The sequence below is a fragment of the Podarcis erhardii genome (genome assembly GCF_964252035.2).
Source record: "Podarcis erhardii genome assembly, chromosome: 2".
NCBI classification, from domain to species: Eukaryota; Metazoa; Chordata; class Lepidosauria; order Squamata; family Lacertidae; genus Podarcis; species Podarcis erhardii.
In genome coordinates, this window is record NC_138498.1 from 110010587 (window position 1) to 110024022 (window position 13436).

General features: G+C 48.3%; 2 long non-coding RNA genes across 2 annotated transcripts in view; one reads left to right on the forward strand and one right to left on the reverse strand.

Moving 5' to 3' along the window:
• The window catches only part of LOC309337460, a 180823-nt gene that overhangs the window by 42955 nt on the left and 124432 nt on the right, over positions 1 to 13436 (forward strand). The window lies entirely within an intron of this gene.
• On the reverse strand, positions 726 to 5176 carry LOC309337344. Its single transcript, XR_014154179.1, has 3 exons — positions 4983 to 5176; positions 3950 to 4060; positions 726 to 2457 (listed from the first exon to the last, which is right to left on the reverse strand). It is a non-coding gene; the product is annotated as an uncharacterized lncRNA (long non-coding RNA).

Here is a 13436-nt window from a genome sequence, read left to right on the forward strand (position 1 = left end):
CTGCTTCTCACAGTGCAATGAATGGTATGCCCAGCCATGTGTTACTGCCAGTCCTCCATGAGTGATAAATTAGTGGTCCTTTCATATTGCATGTATCTTCAACTTTATTCAAAGATGTGGGACATGGAGAGACAGCAGGCTTGCAAGACAGACTCTCATTCCTGGCAATCCCATGAACAGAATTCATATTTCTTGGAGCCAGATACCATCCAATAGGAGCTGGTGCTTTTGATTGGGGAGAGGTGGAAGGTTGGCTGGTTAGTCAATTGTCTGAGGCCCTTTTATTTTGGAATCTGAGTGCAAAGACTTGGAGAAACATACTAATATGGTACGATTACGTTAATACTTCCAGATGCTGACTGGGCTCATGTGATTTGTGTATGGGATTCTATTTGAAGACTGCCATATATGATGGAAGAGTGTTATGCAGAATGGAGGATCTGCATTGTTGTATTTTTGTCTGTGCTTGCCGGAAGCTGGAGGGAAAGCAGGAGAGGGAGAGGAAGTGCTGGTGAGCCCAGACATCTGTTGCAAAGCATGGGATATGGCACATCCTTTTAAAATAGGCATTTGTTGTTGGATCAAAGAAAGGAATGAGAACAAAATAATAAGGCCTCACAATAAACACATCAATCGTGAGGAACAGAAAATATAAGGTAAGTGATTTCTTGTGTGATCAAGATACAAAAATTACACAGGAACCAAAATAGAACACAGACCACAACTTCATTTTTCAACTTTATTGAAGGAAAGCATTGTTGCGTAAGTTACAACAAATATTGCAAGCAATTATTCTCGCATTTGTTCTGCATGCAAAACTAGCAGTAATTTTAACTATTATTATTGATCTCTATCTTGATTGGCCACCTAGAACTTCCTCCAGTCCAAACTACTTACAAGCCTTGCTATGTTCCAATTACATGGCAATGGTCAGGAAAGAGAAAAGAGAACACTTGAGCTCTCCAACCAAGGAGGGGTTGGGAAGAACAGGGACCCATGAGCTCCAGGAAGAGATGAATTAATAATCTGATGGGCGTGACCTAGGAGAGTCTGGATGGAAGTGGCTCCAGCCTCCCCCCTGACCATCCTGACTGTGAGTATCGGTTGGGATGCTCTAACAAGGCAATTAAGGACTGACCTTGAGACATTTGAAGGCAGTCTTGTATAGGCAAGTTTTCAATGCCGGATGGTTTTATGTATTTTTATATTCTCTAGGAAGCTTCCCAGAGTCTACAGGCCCAGGGTGTGCACCTTTCCTCGGCTCAAGTGAGCTACCAATTAAGGAGGCCACACAGTGGAATGAGATCAAATCAGGGTACAACTTTATTGACTACAGATGAAGTAGTTTGCCTATACGCATTGGGTAAGCATTTATTTCCGGTCTGCCTACCCGAAATGACATCAGGGTCAACCCGGCAGTGGGGATTCCCATGACTTACATCAAATAGGGGGATCCCCACAGGGATCCCTACCCCTAGGAACGCTGAGGCCCAAGCCCCTCCCCCCATCTGGGCAAATGGACAGAAGCAACTCCATCACAGACCCCTTTAACATGATACCCTATTTCTGGAGGGGAAGGCCAGGGTACAACCCCCCCTCCAACCAAGGCTAAGGCTACCCAATGCCTAAACCGCCAAAGTTGTGACGATTGCTACAGGGTTAGGCAAAACCTCCAGGTCATAGCCAATTCCCCAGGTAGGCAAATTCCTACCCGGCACCAACAATACAGCGACCACCGCAGCCATTGCAAAGTCAATTCAATTTGTAAATGCAAAATGGGTGGCTTGATCCAACGAAGAAATGCTGGACATCGGGGGCTGGCGTGGGCTGTTTTAAATCCCCCAGGAGTGGACCTGAGGGAATCCTGATTGTTCCCTCTCCACACCAGCCTGCAATTGGCCCATTTGGCAGGCTGATGAAGAGCAGGATTTCAAACCAGGAGTATGAGCCGAAGGGGGTACCTAAAAGGGGGTAAACAGACATCTGGGGCTACACATTTAAGATGAGTGGGGAACATTTTTTTTATTATTGTGTTATGGTTATGGTTATTGTTATTACTACTATTACTATTATCACCAGTGGCGTACTAGTGGAGGCAGTGGTAGAATCATAGTCTCGGGGTGGGGTTTGTTGCTTTTCTGTGTTTGCTCTGTCATTTGAATTGCAATGGCAGGAGGAAGACCAGACATCCGTCAAAAGCAAAGGGTATGAAGTGTTCTAATATTATGTTTTTCAAAGGAGAAAGTGAAAGAGAAGGAGAAAGATTGGCTGCCCACCCTTTACCATGAGGTTTCTGGATGGGTTAAAACAATATAAGAATAGAACAGTAAAATCAGTCAAAACACATGTCAGTTTCACAGCATTGTACTTTAAAATTATCTCTCTTTTTCGTTCCGCAGTATTTTTTATACTGAGCTTCGCCACAAAATTTGAGGGTCTGCAACTCCTTATTTGGACCTGGCGAGAGAAAGAGAAGGGCTTATGTTGAGTGGAGTCCATAGTTCATACCAAAAAAGAGACAAAGCTCACAGCACATTGAAATAAACTCCATTTTAAGCTCCATTGACAAATGCATACCTAAAACTGATTTTTTTCCCCATGCTAAAACTACTAAAATGTCATTATTAAAATAAAATAAAGTTGAAACATCTGCAAAATACATGTCCACATAAAACAAACCCTTAAATCTCAGAATCTCCAACACTGTTCTCAAGGACAAATCCCAAATATCTTTCCTTCAGACTGAAAAATAGGCTACTTTCCAAGTGACATGCCAGTTAGTTCCTTCAAGCAGAAACCTCACTTTTCCTGTCCCTCTCCAACATTTCATCTTCTTAAGCAAGGTCCCTCTATGTAATGTGGCTTAATGTAAGAATATAGCTGGCATTCAAGACTCTAATGAAGCAGCTCTTCCAGTTCTGCTGGAAGACTGTTGCACAGTCTGTCTTGCAGTGATTTGTCCAGGAATCTCCCCAGCTGCAAAATTGAATTCATGTGTTCAAAATGGAGCTGGGGAAAAGCTTTCTAATACTTATTTTCATGGGAAATGCTTGGTATTTTTCATATTGCTGCTGCAACTTTGCACTTGCCAAGCAATGCCCAATATTTAACAGCTCTGTCAATTTGTCCCATTAACCACTCTGTTAAAAAGGTGTTACTATTAGAGATTACCGCCCACACACTTCTGCTGCGCTTTTCTGCTTGTGTAGTGGCACCTCGGTAAAACCACTTCTTACTGTTTGTAGCAGAGTTTTCCCCAGAGGCAGAGGACAAGAACAGGAGTCATACTCAAATTCACAGTCAAGAGCTTCTCTATTGCTTGACTGGTTGCACAAGCATTTCTGTTACTATTATGTACAAGCTATTTACATTCCTTCTTTATCTCTCCAGCACAGTATAATTTCAGTCCAGTAATTAACAATCTTGACACAGCAAAACTCACAGTATCAGCAGCACATATTGTCTTCCTTCCCACCTCGTTGTTGGCGTGCGTTCTGATGGTGTGTGATTTCCTGGTGCAGAAATTGCAACTGCAGCTTCCTCCCTTTATTTGCACCTCCAGCTGACACCAATGAAGCCTAGAGTACCACTACTATACACTAAAGAAAATTCTGGGACCCTCTTTAAAGCTTCCAGGAACTTTTGTCTGTTTCTTAAAGAATGTTTGCCTAACAGTTACTCCTTACATTACCAAGTGAATTTAGTCGCAGTCTCTACATAGTTGGATGAGCCTGCTGTATAGGGAAGTTTTTAAAATGTTTAATGTTTTATTATGTTTTTATATATTTTGGAAGCTTCCCAGAGTGGCTGGGGCAACCCAGTAAGATGTGTGGGGTATAAATAATAAAATTGCCATTGTGGAATGGGATGTTCCCATTTTCATCAGAGAAATGAAGAGGTTACCAGAGCATAGAATAGGCAAGTCATAGTCACAGAAAAGCCTTCTTACCTCCCAATCTTTGTGTCATTACACAGTATGGCCCGTTACATGTGAAATCATTTGGTTTACACGGCTTGCCAGGACCAGGTGACAGGCATTTTCTGCATTTCACAGCATCTGCTGTACGAGGCAAAAAAAATTTGTTTTATTGTTTGTCCCTGAAAGCATCACCTTCACCCATCGGTCACTAAATCCGGGGCTTCATTAGGAGGTAGACGAGGGGTCTGAAGCCCCAGGAGCTCCTACCACTTTCCTCATTTATATCAATTTTCTTTCCTGGATGTACTGCAAAGCATAGTACCAAATGAGACCCCCCCCATTTTTTTTTTTCATTTGTGGAGGGCCAATTGATTTTCAGTCTCCCAACCCATAAAATCCTATAGGCACCCATAGCTGTCAGAATAGATCCTAGAGCAGTAGGATTTTTCTGTCCAAAGACAGATTTCAGGGTCATGTGGCCAGCATGACTAAACCACTTCAGTGGCAACGGAACACTGTGACAGAAGCCAGAGCGCATGGAAATGCCATTTTCCTTCCCATCACAGTGGTATCTATTTATCTACTTGCACTGGCATGCTTTTGAACTGCTAAGTCGGCAGGAGTTGCGACCGAGCAACGGGAGCGCACCCTGTCATGGGGATTTCAACCGCCAACCTTCCAATTGGCAAACCCAAGAGGCTCAGTGGTTTAGAGCACAGTGCTACCTGCATCCTACAAATATACCAGACGTTGGGCAGCCTGATTCACTCCTACATACATACAGAGCTGCCTTCCAGCATTTCAAGCTACCTGTCCATTTTGCCCCATTATTGTACCCACTCTCTTCTCCTTAAACTTTTCAACTGGAGATGCTAAGGGATTAACCTGGGGCTTTCTGCATAAAAAGCATGCACAATAACACTGAATTATTGCAGACCTATGGCAGAAGGCATTTCCCCCTTACCACCCCAAAGTATATCTCTCCTGCTACTAATAGAGTCAACCTATGCAAAACAATAGCTGCTTCTTCTTTTACCTCTTCTGGGATGGGGGCAATACTTACCTCCAGTCCTGAAGCAAAGAAGAACACAGAATGTAAGTAGCCAGACCTGAAGCAGACGTGGCCTTCGATTACCAAGAAACAAGCTCTGCTCCATTGGAATGCCTTTTATATGGAGAGACAGCTTTCAAAGGCTAGCAGCTGAGAAACCACAGGTTTTCAGGGCAGGCAGGAACACGCTGCTCAATTTGAGGAGCCGGGTTCAAGATATCCATTATATAAGGCTGGGAGGAACCCTCTTGGCTTCTTGCCTCATCCTGGTGGCCTTGAAAGGTCCAAGGAGCCTCTGGCAATATCCTGGGTTGACAGTGAAGAATAGCAAGGGTGAAGGCAGTGGTTGCCTTGGGCCATTTCAGGCACAAAGTGCTGGTTGTTAGGACAAATCCAGATGGCCTGAGGGATCAGCTGAATGCTGCACAGAACGTCCCAGATCTCATCTTTTGTGGAAGAATTGCTTGCTCCTTTCATTGGGTTTCCTGTTCAGCTCTGGGTTTCAATTGTGACACGAAGACGTTCTGAGCTGCCAATTCTCAAATAGCCTGCATGCTGGCTTGATCATCCATATTGCTAAAAAGTTCTGTTAGAAGGAGCTCATTTTTTTATTCTGTTACTGCTCACAGCAGTATGAAAGGTGTGCACAAGTCTGTTTCTCTGTCCACCTTCCATGAGTGATACATGGTCCTTTAATATTACATCCGTCTTAGACCATGTTCAAGACATAGGACCCGGAAATCAATGCAGGTGAGCCCATGTCATTCGTTTGCCTCCTGGTGGATGTTTGTGGCTCCACAGCATTGGTTATAGATGCCAGTTTATCAAGTTATCAGTTGATTCATGTGGTAAAGTATCAATTTACCATCATCAGCTGAAGGGCAAGTTTTGCTACCACTGTTCCCAAGTGCAGTAATTGCCTTTCCTCTGAAAGGAATGAATGGCCACTCTTCACTTGAAGGGGAGTAGGTCAAGTGTTGCAGTTGAGAGATCTATGGGCAGAAGCTGAAACCTGTTCTCTGACTTTTGACTGCTATAGCCAGGATGTCCCACCCACCTGCCCCTAATTAGAAAACCCAATCTTGATCTGGATAGAAACACCTGGTAATAACTTTTAGCAACAGGTCAGCTTCTGAGAAACAACAAGTTGCTTGGCTTGAGGAACCAGGTTCAGCATAGCCATTCTATAAAGCCAATAGGAACCTTATTAGTGTTATGTAGTGAAGTTTCACCCGTTCTATTCCAGCTTACGAAATAAAGAGCTACTTGGAGAAATCACTGTGTCGTCTGCTATGTCAACCCACAACCTGATACTGGCGACGAGGATGGGATCGATGGACATCAGAGCACAGCCAGATGCGGCCAGCCTCTGAACTGAGCTGAATCATTGAGCTGAATCACAGAGCGAAATCACTGAGCGAAATCACTGGACAGAACCAATTCAGAGCTGACTGTTCTGGCTAAGAGCACTGTGTTCCATCCATCGCCCTTCACGCCGGCATCGGAATCATGGCTTCACTTGTGCCTCTACCGCCGTTTGCGCCAGCCTCTGAATCATGGGACTCCTACCTCGCTCGGTTCGACTGCTACCTCCAAGCCAACGAGCTGACAGCAGTATCAAAGGATCGGAAGCGGGGCCTATTCCTCAGCCTCTGTGGGCCTGAGGTGTTTGAGACGGCCCGAGCATTGGTTGCGCCTGAAGCAGTCCAGGCAACACCATGGGACACGATCCACGAGAAGCTCCGCAACCACTACGCACCAAAGCCGTCCAAGATTGCTGCCCGCCATGCGTTCTACCACCGGAACCAGGCAGAGGGGGAGTCAATCAACAAATACACCACCGCCCTGCGACAGGCTGCAATGCACTGTGAGTTCCGAGACTTAGACGATGCCCTGATGGATCGAATCGTCTGCGGGGTCCGGGACATCCATCTGCAACGGCGTCTCCTTGCCAAGCCAGACCTCACGCTGCAGAAAGCCATTGAGGAGGCTGTGGCCTCAGAAGCTGCTGAACGCTTCGCCCAGGAGATCCGCAAGTCCAGCAGCCCGCGTCTTGCTAGGGAGCCAGTTCCGGTGCATCATGAAGAGGCCAGCAGTGATGAGGCATCCTCCAGTGAAGACGATGACGTGCACCAGACAAAGCGGGAGCGCAGGAAGTTCCAACAGAAGTCCAAGGGCCAACCGGAATGTGCCGGCTGCAGAGGCAACCATTCCCGTGCCAAGTGTCGATTCAGAGACGCCATCTGTAGGAAGTGTTCCAGAAGGGGCCACATTGCTAAGGTCTGCCGATCGGCTCCGTCTGACACCCCCCCTTCATCGACTCGCAAGTCCAAGTCTTCACTCCAGTCTGCCAAGGAAAGTTGTTTCGCTCTCACCAACTGCCGCTGCCCGTCTGGAACCACGATTGGCCAAACCGACTCGCCTACGCGACGCAAGCTGAACGTCACAGTGCTCATTGAAGGAGCTCCATGTGACATGGAGATCGACACCGGGTCTGCCCTGTCCATCGTGTCATGGAGCACCATCAAAAGACTGGTACCCAGAGTGTCCAAAAGGCAACTCGACTCTCACCGCGTACACCTGAGAGACTACCAGGGAAACGACATTCCCGTGGTAGGCGTTGGCCGGTTCCGGATCGCCTTCAAGGATTTTTCGGGCCTGCTCCGGTTGGTGGTGGTCGAAGGTCAGCGGCCAAGCCTCCTAGGGCTAGACTGGTTTGATGCCCTCGGCCTGGAAGTCACCGGCATCAACTGCATCTCTAACGCAGAGACTGAGGGTCTGGTCAAAGACTTTGCCGAGGTTTTCGACGGCACCTTGGGGCAATATACAGGTACACCCATCTTCTTTAGCCTTGATCCACAAGTCGCCCCCATCAAGCTAAAGCCACGCCGGGTTCCCTTTGCTCTCAAGGCTAAGGTGGACGAAGAACTGGACAAACTGATCGCCCAAGGAGTTTTGGAGCCGGTTGACCACGCCAAGTGGGAAACCCCCATCGTCACGCCTGTCAAGCCAGATGGGTCGGTGAGAATCTGCGCTGACTACAAATGCACGATCAACAAGGCACTTCAGCAGCACGCTTATCCGGTTCCTGTTGTCCAACACCTGCTGCATTCCCTGGGTGAGGGTAAGGTCTTCGCTAAGCTGGACCTTGCCCAAGCCTATCAACAACTGCCAGTCGATGATGCCACTGCTGAAGCCCAGACGATCGTCACCCACCGGGGGGCATTCCGTTGCCGCCGGTTGCAGTTCGGGGTGAGTGTGGCTCCTGGCATCTTCCAAAGCCTTATGGAGCGTCTCCTGCAAGGGCTTCTGGGCGTGGTACCATATTTTGATGACGTCTTGGTGTCTGCAGACTCACACCAGCAGCTGTTCGAGCGCCTCCGTGCCGTGCTGACCAGGTTCCAAGAGGCCGGGCTCAAGGTAAAGAGGGAGAAGTGCCAGATCGCCGTTCCACAGGTAGAGTTCCTGGGCTATCTTATCGATGCCTCCGGCCTTCACCCGACCACATCCAAGATCCATGCTATCCAGCAGGCCCCCACCCCAAAGAACCCCAGGCGTTCCTGGGGCTGCTGAACTTTTATAACATGTTCCTGCCCCACAGAGCCACAGTGGCTGAGCCTCTTCACCGACTCCTTAGCACTAAGACGCCTTGGGCCTGGGGTCATCGGGAGATGGCGGCCTTCAACGCGGTCAAGGCTCTCCTTTCATCAGACAGTGTGCTGGTACAGTACAGTGAATCCAGGCCGCTGGTCCTTGCCTGCGACGCCTCACCTTTTGGCATCGGTGCTGTCCTTAGTCACCGTTTTCCAGACGGAAGAGAAGCACCACTCGCCTACTTTTCCAGGACGCTATCTCCGACGGAACGGAATTACAGCCAGCTCGACAAGGAGGCACTGGCACTTGTGGCTGGAGTGAAGAGGTTCCATGAATACCTCTATGGCAGGACTTTTGACCTCATCACTGACCACAAGCCACTCCTGGGCCTCCTCGCCGGTGATCGTCCAACTCCACCGGTCCTCTCGCCACGCATGCTGTGATGGACTGTTTTCCTGGCTGCCTACCACTACCGGCTCATCCATCGCCCGGGGAAATCGATGGGCCATGCCGACGCCCTCAGCCGTTGCCCTCTTCCAGCATTTGTGGAAGACCCGGCTCCAGCTTCATCGCTCCTTCTGATTGAGGATCTTCCGGCAGCGCCTGTATCGGCTGCCACTGTGGCCTCCGCGTCTGCCCAGGATCGCACCATCAGCCGGGTGCTCAACTGGGTGTGGAGGGGGTGGCCACAAGGGCCTTTTGCATCGGAGTTCCAGCCCTTCGCAACCAGACAACATGAACTCTCAGCTCATCGCGGCTGTCTGCTGTGGGGAGACCGCGTCGTGATTCCCCAGGGACTCCGTCAGCGCGTCCTGAAGGCTCTGCACGTTGGCCACCCAGGAATTGTCAAAATGAAGGCATTGGCTCGGTGTTACGTCTGGTGGCCTAATATGGACGATGCCATCACTGCCTGGGTGTCCGCCTGTCAAGCGTGCCAAGAGTCGAGGCCTGCACCACCGGCAGCTAAGGGACACACCTGGGAGACGCCAAAGACACCCTGGTCGAGGGTGCACATCGATCTGGCTGGCCCCTTTCACGGCCGGACCTTTATGGTAGTGGTGGACGCCTATTCCAAATGGCTGGAGGTCGCCCTGATGCCCTCCACCACTACCGAAGCTGTCATCCGGGTGCTGCGAGGCCTGTTTGCAACGCATGGGTGTCCTGATGTCCTTGTCTCTGACAACGGACCGCAGTTCACGTCAGGCACGTTTGAGCGGTATCTTTTGGGACTGGGCATCCACCATGCCCTAACGGCACCCTTTCATCCATCCAGCAACGGGCAAGCGGAAAGAATGGTGCGCTCGGCAAAAGAGGCACTGGCGCGCCTGGACCGGGGAGACTGGCATGAGCGGGTCGCCGAATACTTGTTCGTGCAACACATCACCCCTCATGCGGCCACAGGGCGGAGTCCTGCTGAACTGCTTATGGGCCGCCGCCTCAGGTCACCGCTCGACCGGCTACACCCGGACTTTGCCGTGGCTGAACCCCCAGGCTGTGCCAACGCGCCACGGTCATTTGTCCCAGGAAACCAGGTCTTTGCCCGGAACTATGTGGGGGACATTCCTTGGGTGCCAGCCACAGTAGTGGGAGTCACTGGACCTCGCTCGTACCAGGTGGCACTCGAAGACGGACGCTTGTGGCGACGGCACATAGACCAGCTTAGGCGCAGGGTTGGGGACTTGGACACTACCGAGGTGCCCCCAACTGCGCTTGCGGCTCCAGAAGAGACATGTACAGATGGCGAGGCCCCACCTACACCTCCCTCGCAAACTGCCAGCGTGGAGCCGAACCGAGCCGCTTCAGAGGGTCTGCCAGACTTACCACAGACTCAGACCACTCCACTTGCGGAGGCTCCACCCACAGCAGTGGATCCAGGGGAGTTGGTTCCAACGCCACCTAGGGTCGCACCACAGCCTCAGCAAGAACTGTGTGGCCCTCCAGACTTGGCTACCAGTCCCCGGCGGTCTGGCAGAGTTCCCAAGCGCCCAACTTATTTAAAGGACTATGTTGTTGGACAGGTATCACTGTTGGTCTAAGTATGGGAAATGTAACCGATATGCTTTTGTGCCTAATTGAACCATTATGCGTAGTGCTGTATATAAGGAAACCATTACGATTGTAACTAACGCCTTATCTCGGTGGGGAGGGGTGTTATGTAGTGAAGTTTCACCCTGGGCCAGCAGGGGGATACTGTATATAGTTTTCACTCAGGTCTGTCGATAGTTTTCACTCAGGTCCACGTCCGTTATTTTAGGCGGGAACTCTGGGCTGTTGTTGCTACAATGTTGACAGCCGGCTGCCTATAAAAGCAGGCCGGCTGAGCTGTTTGCAGTCAGTTCTATTCCAGCTTACGAAATAAAGAGCTACTTGGAGAAATCGCTGTGTCGTCTGCTATGTCAACCCACAACCTAATAATTAGCATCTCAGGGCACCTGATCCTGATGGGGTTGGTGGGTACCAGAAGCCTCTGGCAACATGCTGGGGTGTCTCTGAGGAACAACAAAAATGTGGGGAGTGACTGCCTTTCAGTATTAGGGACATAATGTGCTGATTGTTAGGATAAATCCTGATGGGCTGAGGGAATAGCCAAATGTTGTACAGAATGTCCCAGACCTCTGTGGCCAACTGATAGTATCTAACATGGAAGGAAACCTGTTTCAGTTAACAACACCTCTATTATATAAGGCTAAGACAAACCTTCTTGGTTTCTTCTCTCATGCTGGTGAGCTTGAACGGTGCAAAGGTAAAAGGTAAAGGACCCCTGGACCGTTAAGTGCAGTCAAAGGTGACTCTGGGGTTGTGGCGCTCATCTTGCTTTCAGGCTGAGGGAACTGACATTTGTACACAGACAGTTTTCTGGGTCATGTGGTATGTATGACTAAACAGGTTCTGGAGCAAGAGGATACTGTGACGGAAACCAGAGCTCATGGAAACCCCATTTACCTGCCTGCTACAGCAGTAACTATCTACTTGCACTGAATTGAAATACTTTATTGTCACTTGTACAACTTGTATACAATGAGATTACGCTGCCATGCTTTCAAATTGCTAGGTTGGCAGGAGCTGGCACAGAGCAATGGGAGCTCATCTGTCATGTGGATTCGAACCGCCAACCTTCTGATCAGCAAGCCCAAGAGGTTTCGTGGTTTAGACCACAGCACCACCCATGTGAAGCCTCTGTGAATATGCTGGGGTAGCACTGAAGAGCAACAGAGATGTGGGTAGTAGTTCCTTAAGATGTTAGGTGCATAATGTACTGATTTTTCAGACAAATCAAAATGGGCTACACAGAATGTCCCAGGCTTCTATGAGCATCTGATGGCAGAGTAGATTTCTCCACAGCCAATCAGGGCCTAGGGACATATTTTCCCAGAACTAAAGGGTATATGTGAATCCCCCTTCTGCTACAATAGTAAGTTTTTGCTGTTCCCAGTGATCCCATAACCAGAAAGAATAATAAAATTGCTTCTTAAAATTGTTAAATCACTTTATCTTGCCCAGGGAAATAAGTGTTCTTTGGGCTTAGGTGAATTTGTAGCTGGCTGATTGACTAACAGTAGTATCACCTAGTCCACATCTTACCAACTTCTCCACAAAACTATCACTGGGGACTTTGTGAAAAGCCTTACTGAAATCAAGGTACATTACATCCACAACATTCCCCTGATCCATGAAACTACAGAGGTGATGTCATCAGGAAGGGTGTGGCTTCTTGGACTGTGATCTCTGCTTCCTTGAAGAAGGATTTATGACAAGAGATAGGCTGCACCTCACAAGAATGTGTTTGCTAAGAGCCTCACGAACTTGATCAGGAGAGCTTTAAACTTGATCCTAAGAAGGATGGAAAGAACTTTACAGATGACAAAGAACAACTGGTGCTGGGTGCTGGTGCTTCATGGATTCACAGGAAACAGAAACCTACTAAAGGGCAAGCAAGCAAAAGAAGGAAGCAGCTGGAGGGAATGACTAATGGTTTTAGTTGTCTCTATACTAATGCACAGAGTATGGGAAACAAGCAAGATAAATTGGAGCTTTTAATACAGGATGGCAAATATTACCTGGTAGGCATTACTGAAACCTATTGGGATGAGTCTCATGAGTGGAACATAGGAATTGAGAGATATAACCTGTTCAAAAGGAATAGACAATTAGCCGAGGGGAAGGGAGGTCTCAGGCTTATATAGCCAAATGTTGTTGTTCTTGTTATTTAATAATGATGTTATGTTTGGAAAAAAATGTAAATACCAATATAATTGTTATAAAAAACAAAACAAAAGGAATAGACCAAACAGGAAGGGAGGAGTAGCAGCGTTATATGTTAAAAAATGTGCACACTGGAGCATGGAAAGCTGATTATGAGGATATGGGTAAAAAATTCATGAGAGAGAAACAACAGTGACCTTACCATGGGTGTTTGCTATAGAATGCCAAGCCAGACTGAAGACTTGGATGATGCTTTCCTAGACCATATCACCAAACATTCAAAAAGAAGAGATGTAGTAGCTATGGGAGACTTCATCTTCCCCGATATCTGTTGGACCTCAAATGCTGCCAAGAATGTAAGGTCTGACAAATTCCTCCATTGCCTCCCTGACAATTTCATTGCCCAGAAGGTGGAAGAAGCAACAAGAGAATCACCTATCTTGGACCTGGTCCTCACCAGCTGGGAGAAATTGATTGATGAAGTGGAAATACTGGGAAATTTGGGAGGAAATGATCATGTGCTTCTGGGTTTCATGCAACAGAGCCGAGAGAATGCTGAATGTAGTCAGACAGGCACTTAAGGAGCTTGTGGAAGGGATTTATCATCATCATCATCATCATCAAGGCAATAGTGTGCTGCCGGAGCATATTGGCCCCGATGGGTCCCTG